The sequence below is a fragment of the Bombina bombina genome, chromosome 4 (genome assembly GCF_027579735.1).
Source record: "Bombina bombina isolate aBomBom1 chromosome 4, aBomBom1.pri, whole genome shotgun sequence".
In the NCBI taxonomy this organism is placed as follows: Eukaryota; Metazoa; Chordata; class Amphibia; order Anura; family Bombinatoridae; genus Bombina; species Bombina bombina.
This window is the reverse complement of record NC_069502.1, coordinates 804,835,169-804,851,107: the sequence shown is the minus strand read 5'-3', so window position 1 is coordinate 804,851,107 and position 15,939 is coordinate 804,835,169. Positions and strand designations below refer to the sequence as shown.

The 15,939-nt window shown below is 41.1% G+C and overlaps 1 pseudogene; it reads right to left on the bottom strand.

The window, feature by feature from the left end:
• Positions 1-15,648, bottom strand: part of LOC128657054 (zinc finger protein 260-like) — a 57,214-nt pseudogene extending 41,566 nt beyond the window's left edge.
• Positions 15,649-15,939: the final 291 nt, after the last annotated feature.

Sequence of the window (15,939 nt, the reverse complement as noted above, 5' to 3'; positions counted from 1 at the left end):
CTGTTTTTTGTATTGGGAACATTTAGAAATACTATAAACTTATCAGTAATATTGATCACTCTAAAACATAGTACTATCACTTTAAAACATAATACTATCACGGCAAAAAATTGTCTACACAAAATTTGCAAGGTAGGCTTCATTTCTTTGGAGCGCTTCTGTCCCACACTTCCTTTCTTTGCACAGTGTGTATATAAGCAGTGTGTGTTTCACAATAAAGTCTGTTCGTGTTTCACCTTAAAGGGACAGTTCACCCAAAAAATGTCTCCCCTTTAAATTGTTCCCACTGATTCATTTTACCTGCTGGAGTGTTTTAAATGGTTTACAAGTAGCTCCTTTACCCCTATTTTGGCATTTGAAATAGCTGATTTAGGCTGTGGTGTCCCATCCTATACTGAAAATTACTATACTGGAGTAGATTATATTGAATAGCCTAAGTAAACACAGCCAGCAGAAGAGATTACACTCTCAGTGGGGGGCATGCTAGTTAAGTAATAAAATTATAATTTTCCATTGTTCTCTCTAAGTATTGAGCTTTGGTTTTCTAGACAAATATAAGATAAGGAAGCAAGTGTGTGTACACAAAATGATAACACAATGAGATCTGATATTACCTTAAGCTCAACCCATTGTAATAGGCTGTGGTTCAAAAGCACAAAACCAGGGGGTGGAGTCCGGTGCACACGAGAATGGTCGCATAATCTTGCTGCTCTGGTCCTGACTATGCTATATTCAACCTTACCTATGGTTTATCACAGAGTTGAACCATGAGAAACCCCTTGAGTACACCCTGGACTCCTATCTAGCAGCTGGCAAAAGCCAAATTTAACCTCTTGTGCTACATCTTTGAATTGGGATCGGAGCCCTATCCTGACTCTGCATAAGTGGCAGCCATCTTTCCAACCTCGTGGCTGCAGGATTTTACAAATTCACCCGGGCTCCCAAGTCACGCTGAGGACTGTTGCCATTATTTAGACCCCCCCTGCAGGTACCCTTTGTGGGCCTGTCGTTAAGGAGAAGTGCCACCTCACCAGTCACTGCAATTTAAAACTATTCTCATAGCATTATATAGCGTTACTTCGTCAATTTGCCTTATACAGGGAGTGCAGAATTATTAGGCAAATGAGTATTTTGACCACATCATCCTCTTTATGCATGTTGTCTTACTCCAAGCTGTATAGGCTCGAAAGCCTACTACCAATTAAGCATATTAGGTAATGTGCATCTCTGTAATGAGAAGGGGTGTGGTCTAATGACATCAACACCCTATATCAGGTGTGCATAATTATTAGGCAACTTCCTTTCCTTTGGCAAAATGGGTCAAAAGAAGGACTTGACAGGCTCAGAAAAGTCAAAAATAGTGAGATATCTTGCAGAGGGATGCAGCACTCTTAAAATTGCAAAGCTTCTGAAGCGTGATCATCGAACAATCAAGCGTTTCATTCAAAATAGTCAACAGGGTCGCAAGAAGCGTGTGGAAAAACCAACGCGCAAAATAACTGCCCATGAACTGAGAAAAGTCAAGCGTGCAGCTGCCAAGATGCCACTTGCCACCAGTTTGGCCATATTTTAGAGCTGCAACATCACTGGAGTGCCCAAAAGCACAAGGTGTGCAATACTCAGAGACATGGCTAAGGTAAGAAAGGCTGAAAGACGACCACCACTGAACAAGACACACAAGCTGAAACGTCAAGACTGGGCCAAGAAATATCTCAAGACTGATTTTTCTAAGGTTTTATGGACTGATGAAATGAGAGTGAGTCTTGATGGGCCAGATGGATGGGCCCGTGGCTGGATTGGTAAAGGGCAGAGAGCTCCAGTCCAACTCAGACGCCAGCAAGGTGGAGGTGGAGTACTGGTTTGGGCTGGTATCATCAAAGATGAGCTTGTGGGGCCTTTTCGGGTTGAGGATGGAGTCAAGCTCAACTCCCAGTCCTACTGCCAGTTTCTGGAAGACACCTTGTTCAAGCAGTGGTACAGGAAGAAGCCTGCATCCTTCAAGAAAAACATTATTTTCATGCAGGACAATGCTCCATCACACGCGTCCAAGTACTCCACAGCGTGGCTGGCAAGAAAGGGTATAAAAGAAGAAAATCTAATGACATGGCCTCCTTGTTCACCTGATCTGAACCCCATTGAGAACCTGTGGTCCATCATCAAATGTGAGATTTACAAGGAGGGAAAACAGTACACCTCTCTGAACAGTGTCTGGGAGGCTGTGGTTGCTGCTGCATGCAATGTTGATGGTGAACAGATCAAAACACTGACAGAATCCATGGATGGCAGGCTTTTGAGTGTCCTTGCAAAGAAAGGTGGCTATATTGGTCACTGATTTGTTTTTGTTTTGTTTTTGAATGTCAGAAATGTATATTTGTGAATGTTAAGATGTTATATTGGTTTCACTGGTAAAAATAAATAATTGAAATGGGTATATATTTGTTTTTTGTTAAGTTGCCTAATAATTATGCACAGTAATAGTCACCTGCACACACAGAAATCCCCCTAAAATAGCTATAACTAAAAACAAACTAAAAACTACTTCCAAAACTATTCAGCTTTGATATGAATGAGTATTGTTGGGTTCATTGAGAACATGGTTGTTGTTCAATAATAAAATTAATCCTCAAAAATACAACTTGCCTAATAATTCTGCACTCCCTGTATTTATTATGCCATGGAGACGGCGATATATATTTTGGAGGAGCTGCGCTGTCTACTTGAATCTCATAGCGCTGCCTTTGAAGAGAAGCTGCACGCGGCATTTAGCTTTACAGAAAATTATGCTTTGCAAAACAGCACATACAGCCTGAGCAGGTCTCAGTGAAATGTGGAGGCTGTGGTGTGGTGGAGCTCCAGCATCTGCTGCCTGCCAATGACGAAGCTCATTCTGCTCCTGCAGAGCTCACAGTCCGAGATGTCAAGGCTAAACTACCGGATGACAATATAGAGAGCTCTATTGCCCAATCGAGTGAAGACAAAATCCATGGAACAAGCGGTTTCTTGAATATTTGGCACTCGCTATTTGCATCTACTGAGCTTCCTGCTGCGGAGCCTTCAGTGTGGGTAGCCAGCGCTGAACAGACAACAACTTACACGATGGGCTGTAATTCCAAAATGAGGGCATGTAAAGGGGGACTCTACTGGCCTAATATGCATGCACCCAAAAATAACGTTATGTGCACGAATAGTGATGATACCTACCATCCTTCCCTGTACAATTTCACTGCATCTAAGGTGGAGCCTTGAAGGCAGGACTGGGACTGGTCTTGACAAGCACCCTACCATCCTTTCCTACACAGGTTTGCTGTATCTAACATGGGATCCTGGAGGTTAATTACAGGCTGTTTGTGGAGATCAAGGCAAGAACCAGTAGATGCATAGCCTGCTGTATTGCATTTGGTTCTGGCTTTGCTACATGGTGCTGGTTGGGACATAGTTACTCTAGTCTAACTACCTGCCCATTTGCAGCCTGCATATGTCCATTCTAACATATGGCAATGAACTGTAGTCACAAAGCCTGTTCTATTGTATTGCATTGCCTTAGTTTTTAGTGTTCCTATAAGGCTGTTAAGTAAATATCATAATAAGATCTTTTCATCTGGGTGTAAAATTCTATAAATATTATGCTCTAAACTATGAGAATGCTCCTAATGTTGTTCTGGTTTGGCTATGGGTCTATTTGCAGCTTATAAATATATGTTCACCCTGGACTGTGACAAGTAACTGTAGTCACACAGCCTGTTCAGTTGTGTTGTATTGCCTTAGTTTTAATGTATCATTTGATGTTAAGTTAAATATCACAATATGATCTTCTCATGTAGATATCAAATCCTATCAATACTATGCTCTAAACTGCGAGAATGTTCCTCATGTTTAACTACGTGTATATTTGCAGCCTGTGTCTGTCAACTTTTAGATCCCATGGTACTTACTTTCTTAGGACACTTTGTCAGACCCATAGTTTCAGACACCTTGCACTCTCTATGACCCTTTAGCTGATTATCAATTCCTACCTTGGTATGCATATGCTTAAAAAAAGGATAAACTTATATGCTCTTGTACCACACATAGTAGCTAGCTTATAGGACTGCCTCTTCACTTACACCCCAGAACATACTTTAGTCAGAGCCCTATTTGCATTTCTAGCGATTTAAACTTTACTTAATTTTTCACTCTGGGATGGCGCCTTGCTGTTAGCGGTCTCGACGGCGAGACGATGAGTCCCTAACTTCAGCATTTAGGTGTTTGTTAGATTATCATAAATTTACCAGTTTAAACATTAGAGCCACATATACACCTTTTATAAAATTAAATACCTGTTCACACGGGTTTATCCATTACCTCCCTTGTAGGCTTAAGATATGATTCTGCAGTGGCTATCATTTTTCCTATTGCTAATATTCTACAACAGTCCACATCTAGGCGCTCAACAAGAGATCTAATTTTCTCTTCTGTTTACCTAGCAGAGGAATCCACTTGGCTTACAGTCCATATCTTGTTTGGCCCTTGAGACCTGTTTCCTGTGACAACACCAAATGATGCCACTAGCTTATTGACCCCTACATCCTATTTAGATATAACCCCCAGGTTTAAGTGTAGCTCCATCCTCTACTAAGTACTTAAATGTTGTAAATTAGTTATTTTCTGGCAGAGCCCCTTCTATAACTTCTTAACGCTATACTGTTCTGTTAAAGTACTACAAAAATAAAAAATTAGGTTTACAAGATGAGACACAAAGTGGCCTCTTCACTTTCAGATGCCTTCTATAAATAGTATTACCACTTAAGCACTTGAGGTCCAAGAGTGGCCTCCTTAATCCATTTTAGAGGGTTTATAAGTAGAACAACACCCACCATTAATGATGAGCACTGCATTCTTTTCCCGAACTTTACAGCGCAATACTAACTACTCAGAGATTAGTGTCATTTTAATGTGATGCACGTAAAGCTTTCTAATTGTATTGTAATCATATGCTTTGTTTACCCTTTGTTTGCTCATCGTATATTTTTTGTACACCTGTACATGAACCTCAATAAAAAAAAAAAAGCAGAAAAACAGCTACTTCATATACACAAATAAACTGAAAATGCAATTTCTCATAAATTTTATACTATGCAGCTGGTATAACAAGTCATTGAAAATACATTCATATAAAAACAATTTTACAGTGTACTGTCCCTTTAATACTGGTCTTGTCTGGTTATTAGGGTGGGCTACTTGCTATAATCACTTTCCAGCTATACAGCTACAGGTTCCGGGAAGAAAGCAGGACCTTTTGGCGGAGATACCCAGTCGGGGTATCCATTGTCTGTAACACTCCTATACCTACCTCAGTATGCTCTCATGACTAACATTGCTGGCATATATAGAGTGCTCTCCTATGTCTACTTCAGTATGCTCTTATGACAAGTACTGCTGCCATATATAGAGCATGCTCCTGAGCATACCTCAGTATGTTCTTGTATCAAACACTGCAGCTATATAGAAAGCGCTCCTGACCCTACCTCAGTATGCTCTAATAACAAACACTGCTGCCATATATAGAGCATGTTGTTGTGCCTACTTCAGTATGCTCTAATGATAAACACTGTTGTCATATAGAGAGAGCACTTCTGAGCCTACCTCAGTATGATTTTAGGACAAACACTGCTGTCATATATAGACACAACAGATAAAGTAAAGCTTAGCACCTGGAACTCCCATCTGGTGTAGTGCACGTAGGACATACAGCACTATGAATAAGCATCTGTTTATTAAAGCAAAATGTGCACATTTACCCGTCTGTTATGCTTTAATAAACAGATGCTTATTCATAGTGCTGTGGACTACGCATCTTTTTGCCATATATAGACAGTGCTCCTGTGCCTACCTCTATATGGACTAACGACAAGCACTGCTGCCATATACAGAGCACGCTCCTGTTCTACCTCAGTATGCTCTCATGACAAGCACTACTGCCATGTATAGAGTGCGCTCCTGAGCCTTGTCTCATGACAAGCACTGCTGCAATATATAGAGCAAGCTGCTGTTGCCTACTTCAGTATGATCACATGACAAACACTGCTGTCATATATAGAGAGCGCTCCTAAGCCTTCCTCAGTATGATCTCATGACAAACACTTCTACCATATATAGACAGTGCTCCTGTGCCTACCTCTGTATGGGCTCAGGACAAGCACTGCTGCCATATATAGAGCACACTCCTTAACCTACCTCAGTATGCTTTCATGACAAGCACTACTGCCATGTATAGAGTGCACTCCTAAACCTACCTCAGTATGCTCTCATAATAAGCACTGCTGCCATAGATAGCGTGCACTTCTAAGCCTACCTCAGTATGCTCTCATGACAAGCACTGCTGTACATATAGAGCATGCTCCTGAATCTACCTTTGAATGCTCTAACGACAAACAGTGCTGCCATTTATAAAGCACACTTGTGAGCCTACTTCAGTAAACTCTGATGACAAGCACTGCTGTCATATACAGATTGCACTCTGATTTCATAAACTGGTGTTGTACAATTTAAGCGCACTAGAGTCAAACATTGTGCAATGCAAAGTGCCTACAAAAACAAACAAAACCATGTTTAGACATTTTGTATATAAGAAATTGGCAACATGTGCAATAGCTGATTGGTTGGTACACTATGCATGGAGCTTACCTATCCAATAAGTGCTCTTTATGCAGAGACTGGGCATGAGCACATAGTGCCGATCTGGTCATCCCAGAGGCAGAACTTTTTTTTATTTTATTTTCTGCAATGAGATTGTTTTTGTGAAAAATTTTCTGCAGTGTCTTAAAATAAATTTGTTATGCCCTGACTCACCGTTTCTGCAATGTGATATTACCCTGTACCACACTGGAGTTCAGGAAGGGGGGAGGAAACTGACACACATACATACAGATATACACACACACACAGATACAAACATACACACACACACATACATTAAAGAACAAAAAAAAATCTTGCTCCTAAGTATTTTGATTGGCTCCTAGAATAAATTTGTTAAGCCCTGACTTACCTTTTCTGCAATGTGCTGTTACCCTGTACCGCACTGGAGTTCAGGAATGGGGAGGAAATTGAAGAGAGAGGAACGTAGTAAATAATTAAAGGATTACTTTCTGTTATAATTTTTAAGCTAAACAACTAACATATTAAAGTTAATATACATTAATTAAAACCTACTGACCTATATTTTCTCCAAAACGAAGTTTCATAACGTTCTAAAAGTTATATCTTTTATTCGCAGATGATGTCACGTTATCCTGCCCACTATTTTCAGCACTGCGTGTTCAAAATACTTAAACCAATAACTTTGTGTTTAAAGCGCCATTTTGAAACCTAGGTATTGTAAACGGATTGGTACAGAGCAAAGGATACCCACGGAGTGGGTTTGGAAAACAATTACATTTGCAGACAAGATTTCTGATATACGGTAGAGATATGTTAATGAAATGCTATTGATAAAAAGCATATTTGGGGTAGTTAGTTAGTAACAGGCATAGAAAATATTTACTTACAGTGGCCCTATGTTACAAACTGCTGTTTGTAACTGGCCCTTTAAATGAAAAATTGCCCTGCTTCCCTGGATTTTGGAGAAGCCTATTTGCCAGCCTCCTTCCACATGACTATGGCCCCTGGAAGATTGTGCCCCTGAGGACATATTGACTTTTGTTGGGTGTGTGTGGCCCTTTAAGAACCATCTGGGGACATATTGTGACTTTGATGAACAATGCCCCTTTAAGACTATGTCCCCAGACCTGTGAAATGACTTGTCCCTGGCTTTCTCCCACTTGGTTCAGTTTCATTGTGTGCCATTAAGAGTTAAATTTTGTTCAGCTTCAAGAAACCTATTCTAAATACAAGTCTGCTGGGATTAGCTCTAATTAGGTTTAGTGATCAACTTTCCCATTGTCTAATCAGACTAGTATTGATAAGGTGGACCGCATTGTTTTATTGTGTGTAATGTTATCTGCTGAAGTAAATGTTGTGGCCTGTCAAAGGGAGTGTCTCTCTATCTAATATCAAATGTGTGATGGGGGATTTTATGCCTCCCCCTGAGAGTGTCCTGTTTGCATGTAACCTGAATAAAAGCAGGCTGTGTGCTCCAGCACATCAGACCTATTTTCTGTCCCTCTAACTTGCAGCTTTGACTCATGTTTGTAGGGGACAGCTTCAGCTAATATCACTACAGGGATTGCTGACTATGGTGCTGATGATTCTTTGGTGAGCGCTAGGAGCATCCTTTTCTACGGTCCAACTTCCAGCCAGCCTGGAGGCAACCGTAACATTTGGCGGCAGCGGTGGGATTGGCGTCCTAGCGCAAGGAGCAGCACCACAACAGCACTGGTATCGTAGGAAAGTTATTGAGGGCAACGCTAGCCACTGCGCAGCGTCCCTACCTACAGCAGCATGGAGCTGACAAGATACTGGTCAGAACCCTGTGAAGAGCACCTCAACCTGATCCGTCGCTATGAGGGCGCGGATTTCGTTCCAGAGGTAAAGAGGCGGCTAGTCCGATATGGTCCAGACCCTGCACAGGAGGTAGTCAGTCGCCTCATCCGGGAATTGGCTACTGAGAACGAAGCGGCACGAGCCTTTGAGCGCCAACTGTGGAGTTTGAGGGTATGGACACCTGGTCTCTCTCCCCAGCCGCAGCATGTTCCACAGGGAGAGGAGAGCAGCGACCTCCCTCCCCAGCGGCAGTATACCGTGCAGAGGGAAGAGACAACCGGTCTCCTTCCCCAACCCCAACCAGAGATACCAGAGGCAGCAGGCCTTATAGACTGGTCCTGGGAGGACCCCCAGCAGGCAGGTGGAGATGGGACCGCAGTCTCTCTACCGGCCCTACAGGGATGCTGGGCAGGCGGCCCAGATCCCCAGCGACAGACCCAGCTACAGGGAGGGGAGAGCATCGACCTCCCTCCCCAGCCGGAGTGTGCCTTCCAGGGAGAGGAGACAACCGGTCTCTCTCCCCAGCCGCAGCATGTTCCACAGGAAGCGGAGAGCATCGACCTCCCTTCCCAACGGCCGCCGGAGTATCAGGAGGAGGAGGTAAGCCAATCTCCCCCTCCCCAGCTAACTCCTAACTTGGGCCCAGGGTTAACAGTGGAGATGTTAACCCCCACTGACCCCCACGTTCCCTTTGCCACCGGGCAGGACTATGCCCCAATTCCCCCAGCAGAAGAGCTGGCATCAGGACAGAGCGCTGCTGGCCTCTGCCCTACAGACCTTGTCCTTGTTACAGGACTGGCCTGCAAACCCCTCACCCCAGCAGAAGCGCTGGCACCAGGGCAGAGTGCCGCTGGCCTCTGCCCCCCAAGTACCATCAGCTATTTGCCCAGCTGCGCCAGGAAGGCCGAGGATGCTGCACTTTCATCCTGCAACCTGGAACTTACAGGCCAGTACTACGTATTGTGGGGGGGCTACTTTGCTGCTAACGATTATTTGTGGGTGGGTTGCGAGACTAACTTAGGCACTGACCGGCAGAAGGTCAGGTGCCTGGTTAGTCTCCCTCCAAAAGGGGAGATATGTTACAAACTGCTGTTTGTAACTGGCCCTTTAAATGAAAAATTGCCCTGCTTCCCTGGATTTTGGAGAAGCCTATTTGCCAGCCTCCTTCCACATGACTATGGCCCCTGGAAGATTGTGCCCCTGAGGACATATTGACTTTTGTTGGGTGTGTGTGGCCCTTTAAGAACCATCTGGGGACATATTGTGACTTTGATGAACAATGCCCCTTTAAGACTATGTCCCCAGACCTGTGAAATGACTTGTCCCTGGCTTTCTCCCACTTGGTTCAGTTTCATTGTGTGCCATTAAGAGTTAAATTTTGTTCAGCTTCAAGAAACCTATTCTAAATACAAGTCTGCTGGGATTAGCTCTAATTAGGTTTAGTGATCAACTTTCCCATTGTCTAATCAGACTAGTATTGATAAGGTGGACCGCATTGTTTTATTGTGTGTAATGTTATCTGCTGAAGTAAATGTTGTGGCCTGTCAAAGGGAGTGTCTCCCTATCTAATATCAAATGTGTGATGGGGGATTTTATGCCTCCCCCTGAGAGTGTCCTGTTTGCATGTAACCTGAATAAAAGCAGGCTGTGTGCTCCAGCACATCAGACCTATTTTCTGTCCCTCTAACTTGCAGCTTTGACTCATGTTTGTAGGGGACAGCTTCAGCTAATATCACTACAGGGATTGCTGACTATGGTGCTGATGATTCTTTGGTGAGCGCTAGGAGCATCCTTTTCTACGGTCCAACTTCCAGCCAGCCTGGAGGCAACCGTAACACCCTTTAAATTGAGAAAGAATGAAACAGTGACACCTGCAGGCAGAAATTAAAAGTGCAGGCAAAAAAAAAATTCTGCAGAAATGGTACATTTTCTGCGATGAGATCGCACATCGCAGTATGTTCTGCCTTGGGGCTGGTCATTAACAACATTAGTAAAGCAAGATTGTATACACAGCAAGGTAGAGACTTCTGTACATTACCAATATACTATCAACCCCTTTGTCCCTTTAAGACGATGAGATCACGGAGGTTTCTGGTCAGTTAATGTAAATATTTTCCCATTCTGATGACAAAACCAGGTGACATACATGTGACGTCCTGCTTACCTCCGTGTGCATCAGGAAAGTTTGAGGTTTGGTTCTCAGTCTTGGCAAACATTTTCTTGTTCAGCACAACTGAATTTGTCAGATATTCTTATAATGTTTCCCCTTTACTGGCAAACGCAGTGACGTCTATTGTACGTGATCTTCACAGTAACAGGAGCCTAAACACAGAGAGATGAGAGAGAGACACTCATGTACAGTTCATTGTCATATGGGGTATACATTAAAGGGACAGTCTAGTCAAAATGAAACTTTCATGATTCAGATAGGACATGCAATTTAAAAAAAAAACAAAAAAACTTTCCAATTTAATTTTATCATCAAATTTGCTTTGTTCTCTTGGTATTCTTTGTTGAAAGCTAGTCTTCGGTAAGCTCATATGCTAATTTGTAAGGCCTTGAAGGCCGTCTCTTATCTAAGGGCATTTTGACAGTTTTCCACAGCTAGAGGGCGTTAGTTCATTTGTGCCATATAGATAACATTGTGCACATGCACGTGGAGTTACCTAGGAGTAACTGATTGGCTAAAATGCATGTCTGTCAAAACAACTAGAATAAGGGGGCATTCTGCAGAGGCTTAGATACAAGGTAATTACAGAGGTAAAAAGTGTATTAATACAACCATGCTGGTTATGCAAAACTGAGGATTGGGTAATAAAGCTCTAGGCACACTGAGCAACGGGTCCATATCTGGCTTCCCGCATCACCCTTAGGGAGAATGGGTAATAAAGGGATTATCTATCTTTTTAAACAATAAACATTCTGGAGTAGACCGCCCCTTTAACTTCTCTAACAATACATAGCTTTTTTATTTTATGTTATTATTTACAAAGCCTTAACCATTTAATTTGCGCCATTTGACAACCTTGTGCTGAAGCTGTTTACAACCATTTACATTTATTGTTTTTGAATATCAACTTCAATGTGTTTATTTCTTCTGTGAGTTACCTACACAAACTATATGCTGTATTTTCAATAGACCTAGCACTTTTAGAAACCAACTTTAGTTTTCATTAATTAATGAAAATATAAGCCCAAATTGGTGATAATTCTCTGGAATTCCCTTGTGTACCCATGCACAGTTTTACACTATACTGCAGTAGCTTATAGCAAGTGAAACAAAAAGCATTTATTTTTTTTCCACATCACCAACATTGTTTAATGGCACCTAGAGTTTGATAAGAAGCGCTATTTATACCCTGGCAGTTCCCTCAATTAAACAGACTCCCAGGATTCAAGTATCGGCTGAGTCACAGGGATGAATAAACTTTTATCAGTTTGTCTGAGCTACTATCACTTAAAGGGACAGCAAACACCTTGCAATTACAGGACATTCCTGTTGTGTTGCTATAGAATAACATATCAGCCAAGTCTAACATTAACATCCTTCTTTACAGCAGTTATTTTTCAATAGCCAATCTCCACCCAGCATTTTCTTTATTTAGAGAAGACAATCTGGGGTTTAGCCCATAGACAACAAGGCTAGCCCCAGTATGTAGCCGAGTTAGCCTCGAGAAGCCAGCAGGGGTGCACCCCAAGTTCTTAGAATTAGAAATTGCCTAAAGTGAATGTAAATTTTTATGCTAAAGTGCCCGTTTTTTAAAAATTTGATTAAAAACAGGGGCACTTTAATTCATAAAAATTTACATTTCACTCATGTTGTAAAAAATACTTACCTTTTAATCTTGACAGCCGCTCAAGCTTCCTCCGCCCGTCGCAAAGCCTCTTCCTGGGTCTAAAATGTGGAATCCGGCTTCCTCCAATCACGGCTTTGAATCAGACACCGATTCCCCCCCCGGGGGGGGGGGGAGCAGTGATTGGAGGATGACCAAAGGTTGAATTAAAGTGCCCATGTTTTTAATCGAATTTTTAAAAACCAGGCACTTCAGCATCAAAATTTACATTCACTTTAATTTTCTGAACCAAATGACACAGAAAAGGGGCAAAATAGATAGTGAAAATATATTGCAAAGTTATTTCATTACATAGAACTAAACATTTAAAAAACAGATAAACTCAATATGCTTACTGTACAGTATATATATATATATATATATATATATATATATAAAGTTCCCTCTACCTCGCACATACACAGACCCCTCACCAGTATCTTCTATACAGCTATATATAATTATAGAGATGTTCCCTCTGCCTCTCACAAATACAGACCCCTCCCCAGTACCTTATAGAGATACATATTATCACAGACAGGTTCCCTCTCAATCAAACCGAGCCAACTTCTACAAAAACTTAGTAGAGAGGTTCCATACAAACACAACCCTCTCTGCAGCATCTTATATACAGATATAGATTATTATAAAAAGGTAATAGTCTATTATAGTGTTCAAATGCTGTTAAAACAACTAATTTTAACACTAGCAACACTGTAGTGCTATGTGTTTAACCAATGGTTAATCACATTGTTAAAGGGATATGAAACAATTTTAGACAACTTTCTAATTTACTTATATTATCAATTTTTCTTTGTTCTCTTGGTATCATTTTTTGAAAAGGAGGGACATATGCTAAGGAGCCAGCCCATTTCTGGAGCACTATTTGGCAGCAGTTTTGCAAGAATGGTATCCATTTGTAAAACCACTAGATGGCAGCACTAGTTCCTGCCACGCCCCAAGACAGAACGTCCAGTGATCTGAGCTGTCATTGCAGAAAATGCAGAATGTCTGCAAAAAGAAAAGGACACATGCAGGAACAGTCAACGATTTAACTTTCCAGCGCTGCTCCACATTTGATTGTTCTCTTCAAACAGCAGTGCGCTCTGGCTGCACTGTGTAAGTTTTCCTTACCACAGTGCATCCAGAGCAAAGTGCTGTTTGAAGAGAACAGTAAAATATGCAGTAGCGCTGCAAAGCAGCAGTGCATTTGTTTACTAGCGCAAACCTTTCCCAGTCTGCAAAGCTGTTTTTTTTCTGAATCTAAGACGTTCTTATGAGCAATGCACATTTTTATTACTACATTTTTATGTTAGACCAAGAGAAAAGGAAACTAATTTATTCAAGAGACATTTTATACAATTTATTTTGTCTGCGGCTAATTTGCAATTCAATTTTCAACTATTGCACTATATAATAAAACTTTAAAAATTACTTTATCCTCCAGTTAACCAACACATTACAATTGAACTGGCGCTTTAGTGTAACTGCCTAATTTAAAATTAAATTTTATTTAAAATTATGATCTGCAGCAAGTTTTTCACTAAAAAAACTCATCGCAGAAAGTGAAAAAAAAATCTGCCTCTGGGCTGACATGTAGTGCCCCAGATGCCTATCTAGTTATCTCTTCATTACGGAATAACATGGGAACAAAACAAATTTGATAATAGAAGCCCCAAGGCAGAACACTGTGCAATCTGCGTTCTTATTGCAGAAACTGAAGGATCTCTGCAGAAAGAACGGCAGTTAAAAAAATTTTTGCCTGCACTTTTAATTTCTGCCTGCAGGTGTCACTGTTCCGTTCTATCTCAATGAAAATATTTGCTACATCCCTCTCTTTTCAATTTCCTCTCACGTCACTTCCTGATCTCCAGTGCGGTACAGGGAACAGCACATTGCAGAAAAGGTAAGTCAGGGCTTAACACATATATTCTAGGAGTGTAGGAGCCAACCAAAATACTTAGATTTTTTTTTTGTTCTTTAATAAGTGTGTGTGGTGTGTATATGTGGTGTGTGTGTGTGTATACGGTGTGTGTGTGTATATGTGGTGTGCGTTTGTATATGGTGTGTGTATATATATATATATATATATATATATATATATATGGTGTGTAATGGATATATATATGGTGTGTATGTGTATATGTTGTTTGTGTATGGTATGTATGTGTGTGTATATGTTGTGTGTGTATATATATATATATATATATATATGGTGTGTATGGTATGTATGTGTATATGTTGTGTGCGTGTGTATATGGTGTGTGTGTATATATATATATATGGTGTGTAATGTATATATATATGGTGTGTATGTGTATATGTTGTTTGTGTATGTTATGTATGTGTGTGTATATATATATATATATATATATATATATGGTGTGTATGGTATGTATGTGTATATGTTGTGTGCGTGTGTATATGGTGTGTGTGTGTATATATATATGGTGTGTATGTGTATATGTTGTTTGTGTGTGTGTATGGTATGTATGTGTGTGTATATGTTGTGTGTGTGTGTGTGTATATATATATGGTGTGTATGTGTATATGTTGTTTGTGTGTGTGTGTGTGTATATGGTGTGTGTGTGTGTGTGTGTGTATATGGTGTGTGTGTGTGTGTGTGTGTATATGGTGTGTGTGTGTGTATATGGTGTGTGTGTGTGTGTGTATATGGTGTGTGTGTGTATATGGTGTGTGTGTGTGTGTATATATATATATATATATATATATATATATATATATATATGGTATATGTTATAGGCTCACACTGTGATCCCCTGTGCCTCACACACACAGCTCACTTTCCAGTACCTTATATACAGAATTCAGATATATAACATTGAGATCCTCTGTGACCCCACACAAAGCCCCCTCCCCAGAATACTATATACAGATATTATATATTATAGTTTCCTTCTGTCTCATACCACCCCTCTTCAGTACTATAAACGAAGATATACATATAATAGAGGAGTTACCTATGCCTCAAACACACAGTCCCCACCAGTACCTTATATACAGATATAAAATATGGTGGCCCCCTATGCCTCGCACACACCCCTCTTCCTCACACACATATTATAGAGAGGTTCCCTCTGGCTCACACACCTTACCCAATCTCCAGTACCTTATATACAGACACCTAATATTATGGTTCTCTCTGCCTCTAAAATAAAGTCTTCTGCAGTAGCTTATACAGATATAGTCACTAAGAGAGGTTCGTTGTGAAACACATATCTCCCCAGTGCTTTATACACAGACACATCACCAATTAGAAAGTTACCTACATAGAACAACCATATAGATTGCTGAACTGAGGCAGTGAGGCGGTAGCAGCTTGTTCCGTAGTGTAGTAACTACAGGACGGCAGCGATCACATGGTACACACCGGAAGCTGCATCCATTGAAGTTACCCAATACCCACCCAGCTACTTCCTGTAGTACTTGTTCCCGTGTGGTTACAGCAGCCATGTGACTTATGACATCATAGGTCCTTCTGATGGAATGGAAGTAGCTGCTACACTATCCGTATTCAACATGGCTGATTCACGTAGGTAAACACAAGCAAAGCCACCGTTGTATTAGTGTTATGTACCTGCATATGCTGTACTAAAGAAATCCTGTATGTATGAAGCAACAGGCT